Source organism: Tympanuchus pallidicinctus, unplaced genomic scaffold (assembly GCF_026119805.1).
Source record: "Tympanuchus pallidicinctus isolate F22 unplaced genomic scaffold, pur_lepc_1.0 scaffold88, whole genome shotgun sequence".
Lineage (NCBI taxonomy): Eukaryota > Metazoa > Chordata > Aves > Galliformes > Phasianidae > Tympanuchus > Tympanuchus pallidicinctus.
In genome coordinates this window covers 109,678-121,906 of record NW_026294811.1, presented here as the reverse complement: position 1 = coordinate 121,906, position 12,229 = coordinate 109,678, and the positions used below count along the sequence as shown (strand labels likewise).

The 12,229-nt window shown below is 49.0% G+C and overlaps 1 long non-coding RNA gene across 3 annotated transcripts; it reads right to left on the bottom strand.

Annotated features, from left to right (window-relative positions):
* Nucleotides 1-5,182: 5,182 nt before the first annotated feature.
* Nucleotides 5,183-11,935, bottom strand: LOC128074280 (uncharacterized). 3 transcript variants are annotated; one of them, XR_008203150.1, is made up of 8 exons: nt 11,711-11,935; nt 11,418-11,493; nt 11,144-11,245; nt 10,757-10,819; nt 9,959-10,243; nt 8,612-8,743; nt 6,655-6,800; nt 5,183-5,588 (listed from the first exon to the last, which is right to left on the bottom strand). It is a non-coding gene; the product is annotated as an uncharacterized LOC128074280 (long non-coding RNA). The 3 variants fall into 3 exon arrangements; XR_008203148.1 differs by lacking the exon at nt 11,418-11,493 and having other exon boundaries at nt 5,186-5,588; nt 11,711-11,933; XR_008203149.1 differs by lacking the exons at nt 10,757-10,819; nt 11,418-11,493 and having other exon boundaries at nt 5,188-5,588; nt 9,959-10,220; nt 11,711-11,932.
* Between the last annotated feature and the right edge of the window lie 294 nt (nt 11,936-12,229).

The following is a 12,229-nucleotide window of genomic DNA, read 5'->3' as shown; positions in this document are numbered from 1 at the left end:
AACCCTAACCCTAACCCTAACCCTAACCCTAACCCTAACCCTAACCCTAACCCTAACCCTAACCCTAACCCTAACCCTAACCCTAACCCTAACCCTAACCCTAACCCTAACCCTAACCCTAACCCTAACCCTAACCCTAACCCTAACCCTAACCCTAACCCTAACCCTAACCCTAACCCTAACCCTAACCCTAACCCTAACCCTAACCCTAACCCTAACCCTAACCCTAACCCTAACCCTAACCCTAACCCTAACCCTAACCCTAACCCTAACCCTAACCCTAACCCTAACCCTAACCCTAACCCTAACCCTAACCCTAACCCTAACCCTAACCCTAACCCTAACCCTAACCCTAACCCTAACCCTAACCCTAACCCTAACCCTAACCCTAACCCTAACCCTAACCCTAACCCTAACCCTAACCCTAACCCTAACCCTAACCCTAACCCTAACCCTAACCCTAACCCTAACCCTAACCCTAACCCTAACCCTAACCCTAACCCTAACCCTAACCCTAACCCTAACCCTAACCCTAACCCTAACCCTAACCCTAACCCTAACCCTAACCCTAACCCTAACCCTAACCCTAACCCTAACCCTAACCCTAACCCTAACCCTAACCCTAACCCTAACCCTAACCCTAACCCTAACCCTAACCCTAACCCTAACCCTAACCCTAACCCTAACCCTAACCCTAACCCTAACCCTAACCCTAACCCTAACCCTAACCCTAACCCTAACCCTAACCCTAACCCTAACCCTAACCCTAACCCTAACCCTAACCCTAACCCTAACCCTAACCCTAACCCTAACCCTAACCCTAACCCTAACCCTAACCCTAACCCTAACCCTAACCCTAACCCTAACCCTAACCCTAACCCTAACCCTAACCCTAACCCTAACCCTAACCCTAACCCTAACCCTAACCCTAACCCTAACCCTAACCCTAACCCTAACCCTAACCCTAACCCTAACCCTAACCCTAACCCTAACCCTAACCCTAACCCTAACCCTAACCCTAACCCTAACCCTAACCCTAACCCTAACCCTAACCCTAACCCTAACCCTAACCCTAACCCTAACCCTAACCCTAACCCTAACCCTAACCCTAACCCTAACCCTAACCCTAACCCTAACCCTAACCCTAACCCTAACCCTAACCCTAACCCTAACCCTAACCCTAACCCTAACCCTAACCCTAACCCTAACCCTAACCCTAACCCTAACCCTAACCCTAACCCTAACCCTAACCCTAACCCTAACCCTAACCCTAACCCTAACCCTAACCCTAACCCTAACGTCTAACGTCTAAGTCTAAGTCTAAAGTCTAAAGTCTAACGTCTAAAGTCTAAGTCTAAAGTCTAAGTCTAAGTCTAAGTCTAACCCCCAGTCTAAGTCTAAGTCTAGGTGTCTAAGTCTAAGTCTAACCCCCAGTGTCTAAGTCTAACCCTTAGTGTCTAAGTCTAAGTCTAATCCCCAGTGTCTAAGTCTAAGTCTAACCCAGTGTCTAAGTCTAAGTAGTCTAAGTCTAATCCCCAGTGTCTAAGTCTAAGTCTAACCCCCAGTGTCTAAGTCTAAGTCTAACCCCCAGTGTCTAAGTCTAACCCTTAGTGTCTAAGTCTAAGTCTAAGTCTAAGTCTAACCCCCAGTGTCTAAGTCTAATCCCCAGTGTCTAAGTCTAAGTCTAACCCCAGTGTCTAAGTCTAAGTCTAACCCTTAGTGTCTAAGTCTAAGTCTAAGTCTAAGTCTAACCCCCAGTGTCTAAGTCTAACCCTTAGTGTCTAAGTCTAAGTCTAACCCCCAGTGTCTAAGTCTAACCCCCAGTGTCTAAGTCTAAGTCTAACCCCCAGTGTCTAAGTCTAAGTCTAACCCTTAGTGTCTAAGTCTAACCCCCAGTGTCTAAGTCTAACCCTTAGTGTCTAAGTCTTTGTCTAAGTCTAACCCCCAGTGTCTAAGTCTAACCCCAGTGTCTAAGTCTAAGTCTAACCCCAGTGTCTAAGTCTAAGTCTAACCCTTAGTGTCTAAGTCTAAGTGTCTAAGTCTAACCCCCAGTGTCTAAGTCTAAGTCTAACCCCCAGTGTCTAAGTCTAAGTCTAACCCCCAGTGTCTAAGTCTAACCCTTAGTGTCTAAGTCTAAGTCTAACCCCCAGTGTCTAAGTCTAACCCCCAGTGTCTAAGTCTAAGTCTAACCCCCAGTGTCTAAGTCTAAGTCTAACCCCCAGTGTCTAAGTCTAACCCTTAGTGTCTAAGTCTAAGTCTAAGTCTAACCCCAGTGTCTAAGTCTAACCCCCAGTGTCTAAGTCTAAGTCTAACCCCCAGTTTCTAAGTCTAAGTCTAACCCTTAGTGTCTAAGTCTAACCCTTAGTGTCTAAGTCTAACCCCCAGTGTCTAAGTCTAAGTCTAATCCCCAGTTTCTAAGTCTAAGTCTAACCCTTAGTGTCTAAGTCTAAGTCTAACCCCCAGTGTCTAAGTCTAACCCTTAGTGTCTAAGTCTAAGTCTAACCCCCAGTGTCTAAGTCTAAGTCTAACCCTTAGTGTCTAAGTCTAAGTCTAACCCCCAGTGTCTAAGTCTAACCCTTAGTGTCTAAGTCTAAGTCTAATCCCCAGTTTCTAAGTCTAAGTCTAACCCTTAGTGTCTAAGTCTAAGTCTAATGCCCAGTGTCTAAGTCTAACCCCCAGTGTCTATGTCTAAGTCTAACCCCCGTCTAAGTCTACCACCCTCCACACCTACCTTTCTCACCTACCTTCCAGTGTCCTTCCAGTCGTTGCCGTGACAAAGCAAGACACACAACATACGTGCATTGTTTAACTGTTTGTTTATTACAGCACTGTTTCCACAAGGCATGACTCATACAATCATATACATACGCGCTATACCAGCAACTACACATTGAGAAGCAAAACATGTAATGAACATGGATCTCTGATTCCAAGACTTAGTTTATAGGCGCAGCATCCACACATTCTGTACATGGCACAACACAGTTTACAGGCGCAACTTAACACATATTGCATACATGGCACGACGCAATTTACAGGCGCAGCACACGCATACGCAGTACACTTTAAGACATGGTTCACATAGATGTCAGACCAACCAGAGAAAGGGTACAAAGCCTCCACACCCCATTAGTGACACCACACTTGTGAGAATGTTGCATACCGCAACCCACCTCAAAAGCAGTGCAGATCTCAGCCCACCCAAACACATTGCAATTCTCAGAACGGCCACAAAGGGGCGCGAGTCTCAGACTGGCCGGGAAGGAACAAAATCGCCTCCGACGGCCCTTGGTTACGGGGTTGGGTTAGCCCTGCCTAGGAGCAAACAAAGCAAGGCTAGCCCAACCCCGTAACCAAGGCAAAGCTAAAGCCAATTTGGCTTACATTAATTGAATGTAAAGCTAAAGCCAATTTGGATGAAGTCAATTGAATGCAAGGCTAAAGTCAATTTGGTTGAAGCCAATTGAATGCAAAACCAAAGCCAATTTGGTTCAAGTCAATTGAATGTAAAGCTAAAGCCAATTTGGTTGAAGCCAATTGAATGCACATGCTAAAGCCAATTCGGTTGAGATAAATTGAACGCACATGCTGAAATCAGAGCAACTCTCAAAATAGCCGCAATGGGGCGCGAGTCTCAGACTGGCCGGGAAGGAACAAAATCGCCTCCGACGGCCCTTGGTTACGGGGTTGGGGTAGCCCTGCCTAGGAGCAAACAAAGCAAGGCTAGCCCAACCCCGTAACCAAGGCAAAGCTAAAGCCAATTTGGTTTACATTAATTGAATGTAAAGCTAAAGCCATTTGGTTGAAGCCAATTGAATGCAAGGCTAAAGCCAATTTGGTTGAAGTCAATTGAAAGCAAAGCCAAAGCCAATTTGGTTGATGCAAAATGATTGCAAGGCTAAAGCCAATTTGGTTGAGATAAATTGAACGCAGATGCTGAAATCAGAGCAACTCTCAAAATGGCCGCAATGGGGCGCGAGTCTCAGACTGGCCGGGAGGAACAAAATCGCCTCCGACGGCCCTTGGTTACGGGGTTGGGGTAGCCCTGCCTAGGAACAAACAAAGCAAGGCTAGCCCAACCCCGTAACCAAGGCAAAGCTAAAGCCAATTTGGCTTACATTAATTGAATGTAAAGCTAAAGCCAATTTGGATGAAGTCAATCGAATGTAAAGCTAAAGCCAATTTGGTTGAAGCCAATTGAATGCAAGGCTAAAGCCAATTTGGTTGAAGTCAATTGAATGCAAAGCTAAAGTCAATTTGGTTGAAGTCAATTGAATGCAAAGCCAAAGCCAATTTGATTGAAGTCAATTGCATGTAAAGCTAAAGCCAATTTGGTTGATGCAAAATGATTGCAAGGCTAAAGCCAATTTGGTTGAGATAAATTGAACGCAGATGCTGAAATCAGCACAACTCTCAAAATGGCCGCAATGGGGCGCGAGTCTCAGACTGGCCGGGAAGGAACAAAATCGCCTCCGACGGCCCTTGGTTACGGGGTTGGGGTAGCCCTGCCTAGGAGCAAACAAAGCAAGGCTAGCCCAACCCCGTAACCAAGGCAAAGCTAAAGCCAATATGGCTTACATTAATTGAACGTAAAGCTAAAGCCAATTTGGATGAAGTCAATCGAATGTAAAGCTAAAGCCAATTTGGTTGAAGCCAATTGAATGTAAAACTAAATCCAATTTGGTTGAAGTCAATTGAATGCAAAGCTAAAGTCAATTTGGTTGAAGCCAATTGAATGCAAAGCCAAAGCCAATTTGATTGAAGTCAATTGCATGTAAAGCTAAAGCCAATTTGGTTGATGCAAAATGATTGCAAGGCTAAAGCCAATTTGGTTGAGATAAATTGAACGCAGATGCTGAAATCAGCACAACTCTCAAAATGGCCGCAATGGGGCGCGAGTCTCAGACTGGCCGGGAAGGAACAAAATCGCCTCCGACGGCCCTTGGTTACGGGGTTGGGTTAGCCCTGCCTAGGAGCAAACAAAGCAAGGCTAGCCCAACCCCGTAACCAAGGCAAAGCTAAAGCCAATTTGGCTTATATTAATTGAATGTAAAGCCAAAGCCAATTTGGTTGAAGCCAATTGAATGTAAAACTAAAGCCAATTTGGTTGAAGTCAATTGAATGCAAGGCTAAAGCCAATTTGGTTCAAGTCAATTGAATGTAAAGCTAAAGCCAATTTGGTTGAAGTCAATTGAATGCACATGCTGAAATCAGCACAACTCTCAAAATGGCCACAAAGGGGCAGGAGTCTGAAAATGGCCTGGAAGGAACGCAGATGGCATGAGAAGGAAGCGTTGATTGGCCTGGGAGCAGAAGGGCCCTCAGGAAGGGTGCGGGTGGGTTGGATCGCTGGGCTGAGGCCGATGGGATGAACTGCAATGAGACCGAGCGCCGCATCCCACACGCTGCCTGCGATGACCTTGGTAGGGGCTTGTGGCAGAGTGACGGGAAGATCATGGAAAGGGAACGGAGCGGGGATTCGGGTAACGGTTGACCGAACCGAGCTGGCGGTGAGTGTGGGAGGCCTGGAAAGCCAATGGCGTCGCAGGGGGGAAGTCATCGACTGGAAGCGTCGAAGGCATCTTCACCTGTAATACAGAGACACGCTTTAGAAGGAGGAACGCCGAGACCCAAACGGTGCTCACCGTCAGCCCACCCCCACAAAATGTGGAAGCCAAACACCGCTCTAAGAAAAGGCTTCAGAGTAAGGTTAGGAGTATTTAACAGGAAAGGTGTTAGGGTTAGGTACATCAGGATTAGGGTTAGAGTGACCGTTAGGGAAGGCCAAGGCAAAGGCAGGAGCAAAAGGCAAGGAGAACAGCCGAGGGAACGCCAAAACAGAGGGCAAAGGGATGGGAAAGACATGGAGAACGCCAAAGGTCGCGTCAGAGGTCAGGCCCAAGAAGAAGGCCGCAGAGAACGCCAGAATGGAGACCAAAGAGATCGACGCAGAAGGCCAAAATGGAGGGCGAGGTCCGTGAGAACGCTGCAGGGAAGGCCGATGCAGAAGGTCAAGGGCAATGGCCAAAGAGAATGCGGCACAAAAGGCCAAAACCAAAGGCAAAGAGAATGCTGTAGGAGAAGACAAAACAAGAGGCCAAAGGGAATGGGCAAAGAAGGCCAGGAGCAATGGCCAAAAAGAACATGGAAGGGAACGCCAAAATAGAAGCCAAAGAGAACGCCGCAGGGAACGCCAGAACAGGAGGCCAAAGGAAATGGGGCAAAGAAGGCCGAGGGCAACGGCCAAAGAGAACGCAGCCAGGAACGCCAGAACTGAAGGCCAAAATAATGCTGTAGGGAACGCCAGAACGGGAGGGAAAGTGAACGTGGCAAAGAAGGCCAAGGACAAAGGCCAAGGGAATGTGGCACAGATGGCCAAAGCCGAAGGCCAAAGAAAACACAGTGAAGGTGGGCAAGGGCAAACGGCCAAGAGAATGCCACAGGGAACGCCAAAACAGGAGGGCAAGAGAACGCAGCAGGGAAAGCCAAGAGCAAGGAGAACGCTCCAGTGAAAGGCTGGAGGCGAGGAGAACACAGAAAGAAAAGGACAGGCAGCATCCAGGGCACCGTGAAGTGCAGAAATGAGCTCTGTGAACCCTACCTTGTGCCTCGCTAAGTAATGAGTAAACACCGGTGGGTGAGCATCGCCCTTACCTGCTGGGCAGACAATTACCAGCCAGCAAAGCGGGGTTCCGGGCATCCCAGGAAATGCAGATTCTGGTTCCTTGCTGCTGCCTGAAGAGCCGCGCATCTCCGTGCTGTCCTTACAGCGCTCAGGAGCAACGCAACTCTGCTGCCACCTGTGGGACACAACGCAGTAATGAAGGCGCTGCCCCGCATGTGTGGGGCTGCACCCTGAGCACAATGCTGTAATGATGACACAAGGGTTGTAATTAATTATAATTAACGTTAGGGATAGAATTAATGGTATTGATAGGGTTGAAGTTACAGATGGTCTAACATCAGTATTCTGCACTACAATTAGGGTTATTTGACAAAACATGGGGCATTATTTTTACGGCAGCATTCAGGGTAAGAGACATTTTCAACACTGGGTTAAGGGTTTGGTCTACAGATACGCTGCAGGTTAACAAAGTTATCGTTAGAACTCCCATTCAGCTGTGGGTTTAGGTCGAGGGTAACATTAATGCTGCCTCCCAGCTCACGCTAGAGTGCTAAAGACAAAGGGAAGCAGGACACCCAGGGCAGGCAAAGGAAAGCAGAACTCCCGTGGAAAGCCAAGGTAAATGCAAAGCAAACAGCCAAGCTAAGGCAAGGGCAAAAGCAAAGAGAGCACCGATGGAAAGCCAAGGGGAGGGCAAAGAGACCGCAGCAGGAAAGGCCAAGGGCAACGGCCAAAAGAACGCAGCACAAAATGCCAAAACAGAAGGCCGAGGGAGCACGGCATGGAATGCCCAGGAAAGGGCTAAGAAAACATGGCAGGAAGTGCCAGAACAGGAGGGCAAGAGAATGCTGCCGGGAACGCCAAAATCAAATGGTGAAGAGAATGTGGCTACAGAAAGCCAAGGGCAATGGCCAAGAGAACATAGCATGGGACACAATAACAGGGGGGCAAGGGAATGCCCAGACAAGGGCAAGGGCCAAGAGAACGTGGAAGGAAATGCCAAGGATGATGGTCAAGAGAACACGGCAAGAAACGCCAAAACAGGAGGGCAGGAGAACGCAGCAGGGAACGCCAAAACTGAATGCTGAAGTGAATATGGCAAAGAAAGCCAAGGGCAACGGCCAAGAGAAACCAGCATGGAACACAAAAACAGGAGGACAAGAGGATGCCCAACCAATGGCAACGGCTAAGAGAACATGGAAGGAAATGCCAGAACAGGAGGGCGAGAGAACGCGGCACGGAACGCCAAAACTGAATGCTGAAGTGAACGCGGCAAAGAAAGCCAAGGGCAGCGGCCAAGAGAACGTGGCATGGAACACAAAAACAGGAGGGCAAGAGAATGGAGTAGGGAACAGCAAGGGCAAAGGGAATGAAAACGCTGCAGTGAAAGGCTGGAGACAAGGAGAACACAGAAAGAAAAGGACAGGCAGCATCCAGGGCACCACGAAGTGCAATGAAGAGCTGTGGGAACACCGTGCTGTGCCATGCTAGGGAATGGATAAACACTGGTGGGTGTGCATTGCCCTTACCTGCTGGGCAGACAATTACCAGCCAGCAAAGCAGGGTTCCAGGCATTCCAGGAAATGCAGATTCCGGTTCCTTGCTGCTCCCATAAGAGCCACGCATCTCCATGCGGTCCTTATGGCACTCAGGAGCGCCGCAGCCTGCTGCCACCTGTGGGACACAAAGCAGTAATGAAGGCACTGCCCTGCAGATGTGCCTCTTTCACAAACCTGCACTCCTTTCTCTGATCAACGTGGCTGCGCTCTGCGCACGATTCTGCTTACCGGCAAGCACTGAGCTGGGAACAACAGACAAGGAGAAGGCTGAGGTACCCAACAACATCCATCTTCCATCTTCTCTGATAACTGCTCATTATACACCGCCCTCACCTTTGGTTTGGTAGGTGGGGATTCAGGAAGCAATGCCGGTCCCACAGACCCCTCCCTATCCCACACTGTGATGGGAGATCAGGTTCTGGAGCACCTGAGGACCCGAGCATCCAGGAGTCTTTGGGTCCTGATGAGACGAGTCCCAGAGCTCTGAGGGAATTCAGTGCTGCAGTCACCGAGCCACTCTCAGTGGTATTTGAGAAGTCGAGGCAGTCAGGTGAAGTCCCTGGTGAGCAGAAAAAAGGTGACAGCACAGCTGTTACTGCAGATATAAAGTGTGACCCTGGGAACTGCCAACATGTCAGTCTCACCTCTGTGCTGCAAAAAGTCATGGAGCAGATCCTCCTGGAAGGGACTCTGAAGCACGTTCCAGTGCGTCACCACCCTCTGTGTGAAAAGCTTCCTCCTAATAACCAACCTAAATCTCCCCTGTCTCAGATTAAAACCATTCCCCTTGTCCTATCACGATCCACCCTTGTAAACAGCCATTCCCCTTCCTGCTGTTCCCCCCTTCAAGTACTGTGAGGCTGCAATGAGGTCCCCCCCAAGCCTTCTCTTCTCCAGGCTGAACAAGCCCACTTCCCTCAACCTTTCCTTGTAGGAGAGCTGCTCCAACCATCTGATCATCTCAGTGCCTCCTCTGGACCCGCTCCGTGAGCTCCACGTCCTTCCTGTGCTGGGGGCCCCAGGCCTGGATGCAGCGCTGCAGATGGGGCCTCACAAGAGCAGAGCAGATGGGGACGATCACCTCACTCTCCCTGCTGGCCGCTCCTCTTTTAATGCAGCCCAGAACACAGCTGGCCTTCCAGGCTGCAAGCCCGCTCTGCTGGCTGACGTCCAGCTTCTCACCCACCAGGATCCTTCTCTGTGGGGCTGCTCTCAAGGTGTTCTTTGCTGAGTTTGCACAAACATCTGGGATTGCCCCTTCATCAGTGACATTGACAGTAGGGTGGAGTGCACCCTAATGACACCGAGCTGTGGGGTGCGGTGACACACCAGAGGGACGGGATGCCATCCAGAGGGACCTCAACAGGCTGAGTAGTGGCACTCAGCAACGCGCCTTCCAGCCCAGAAAGCCAACCGTATGCTGGGCTCCATCCAAAGATGTGCGGTCAGCAGGCGAAGGGAGGTGGTCCTGCCCCTCTGCTCTGCTGGGAGGCCTCACCTGGAGGTGCTGTGTGTGGATGTGGATGCCTGCAGTGCAGGACAGACGTGGAGCTGTTGGAGCACATCCAGAGAATGGCCACAGATATGAACCGAGGGATGGAACGCCTTTCCTATGAAGAAAGAGAGCTGGAGCTGCTCAGCCTGCAGAAGTGAAGGCTCCGAGGTGATCTGGTAACAGCCTTTCAATACTTGAAGGGAAGAACAAGGAAAGATTTAGCCTAGATATAAAGAAAATCTTGTACAGTGAGGGTGGTGACACAGTGGAACAGGTTACCCAGACATGTGATGGATGCCCTGTCCCTTCCAAGGTGAGGCTGACCCTGGGCAATCTGATCTGGCTGTGGATGTTCCTGTTCGTTGTGTGGCAGTTGGACGAGATCACCACCAATGGTACCAAGTACTCCGGCTGGGATAACCCACATCCATCACAGAGCATCTCTGGGCCAGTCCCAGTATTCAGCAGACCAGGGGCTCCACTTCATCACGCTGGGGTGATGCTGAGTACAGCGGTCCAGAAGAGGACAATCCTTGGCTTTCTATAAAGACAAAGCCAGATCTGCTGTTCAAACAGAAAGGACTGTAGGACCCCAAGGTGGTCAGTCACAACGTGCTCTGAGAACGATGCCTTGGGATCCATTACCATTGACAAATTCGTAAAGGAGATATGGGAGAGAACCAGACAAAACAGGAACAAATACCTGTTATCCCTATGCTCGAGTGGTGCAGACCATATCATGCTCAATGAGGATGAAGCAAATGGCCACTGCCATCTGGGACTGTTCTTCAGGTCCTGGTCAATGCACCTCACTCTATCGCCAGCTGTGTAGCACATTGGGCTGGAAGAATAGACCCCATGGAGCAAGGTAAGCCCCCTGCAACCCATTCGATCCCTGTATGAGCTTCCCACAGCCATCAAAAACCTGCCTGCATACAAACTAGTGCACAAACATGGGGCTCGCGATGTTCTGTTATCTGCTCGGCAGATCTCACAGTGCTTACACCACTAACCAGACAAACTCCGTCGATCCTTAAACCCCATTGAGCTGAAAAATTAGATCAACTGATTTATTACACCTAAGGGTGCACAGAATGCCCTTAAACAACTCTGCATGATTGGATGCAGTGCATAACAGCCCTGAAACAAAGAAAGAATAAATTACCCCATTCCAAAGATAAACAGCCCACACTGCGAAGGAAGCAGTGTCCAGGTAGAGATGCTGCCCTTATGGCTTCCATCCCTTAAATGTGGTCAGCATACTACCAAAAAAAACAAACAAACAAAAAAACAAACAAACAAAAAAAAACAAACAAAAAAAAACAAACAAAAAAACAAAAACAAACAAAAAAAAACACACACAAAAACAAAAAAAAAAAACAAAAAAAACCACAACAACAGGGAGATTGCAGCCCTGAAATAAAGAAGAAACCACTTACACCCTTCTCAAAGACCAAAACTCACCCATGCTTCACAGGAGACAGTCTCCAGAGATCAATGCTGCCCTTACATCTGCCAGCACTTCAGTGTGGTCAGGATGCCCCAAAAACAGGAAAGATCACAGCCCTAAAATAAGAAGGAATCACTCACCCTTTCTCAAGGATCAGACCTCACCCCACACTCCCAAGGAGACGGTCTCTAAAGACAGATACCACCTTAAAGGCTGCCAGCCCTTAAGTGGGGTCAGGATCCCCCCAGCAACAAGATATTGCAACCCTGAAAAAAAAAAGTCACTCACCCTGTTTCAAGGGTTCACACCACATTCTAAAGGAAGCGGTGTCCAGGTGCAGTCGCTGCTCCTTCTCCTGACAGACCTTAAATGTGGTCAGGAGCCCCCCAGAAAGTGAAATTACAATCCAACAATAAAGAAGAAATCAATGACCCCATTCCAAAAACAAACACTCAGCCCACACTCCAAAAGAAGCAGCCTCCATGGAGAAATGCTGCCCTTACAGCTTTCAGCCCTTAAAAGTGGTCAGGATCCCCAAAAAGGAAAGACCAAAGCCCTGCAATAAAGCATCAATCACTCACCTCATTCCAAAGGGTAGAACTCACTCCCAATGCTCCCAAGGAGGCAGTCCCCAAGCTGAATGCTGCCCTTGCTGTTTCCCAGCCCTTAAATATAGGCAGGGAGGGGTGGAGCCAAGCTCAGCCCTATCCGGTCCCACAGGTAAATTGCTTCCACCTGTGCTGGCAGGGCTGGCCACACCCCTCACCAGGTGCTCCATCACTGCTTCAGACTGTAAACAACAAAAAAAAGACTGATAACGAGCAGGTGTGGCAAGGGGAGTTTGATCAAAGGATGAGCAACAATGGCACACGTATTTTGACTGAAGTCTGTCCTCAAAGGCATTCAGTAAAATTTCTAATAGATAGGGGAGCGCAAATTTCAATACTGATACAGCACACAAATTTCAGTACTGATACAGCAAGATGCTGAAAAGCTGTGTGTGCAGCCTGGACGTCAAAGTTGAGATTACCGGTGTGATCGGAGAGAGCGCTGTCTGCCAAACTAGAGGGGACAGCTTGTGGCTCTCCAGTGAAAAACGT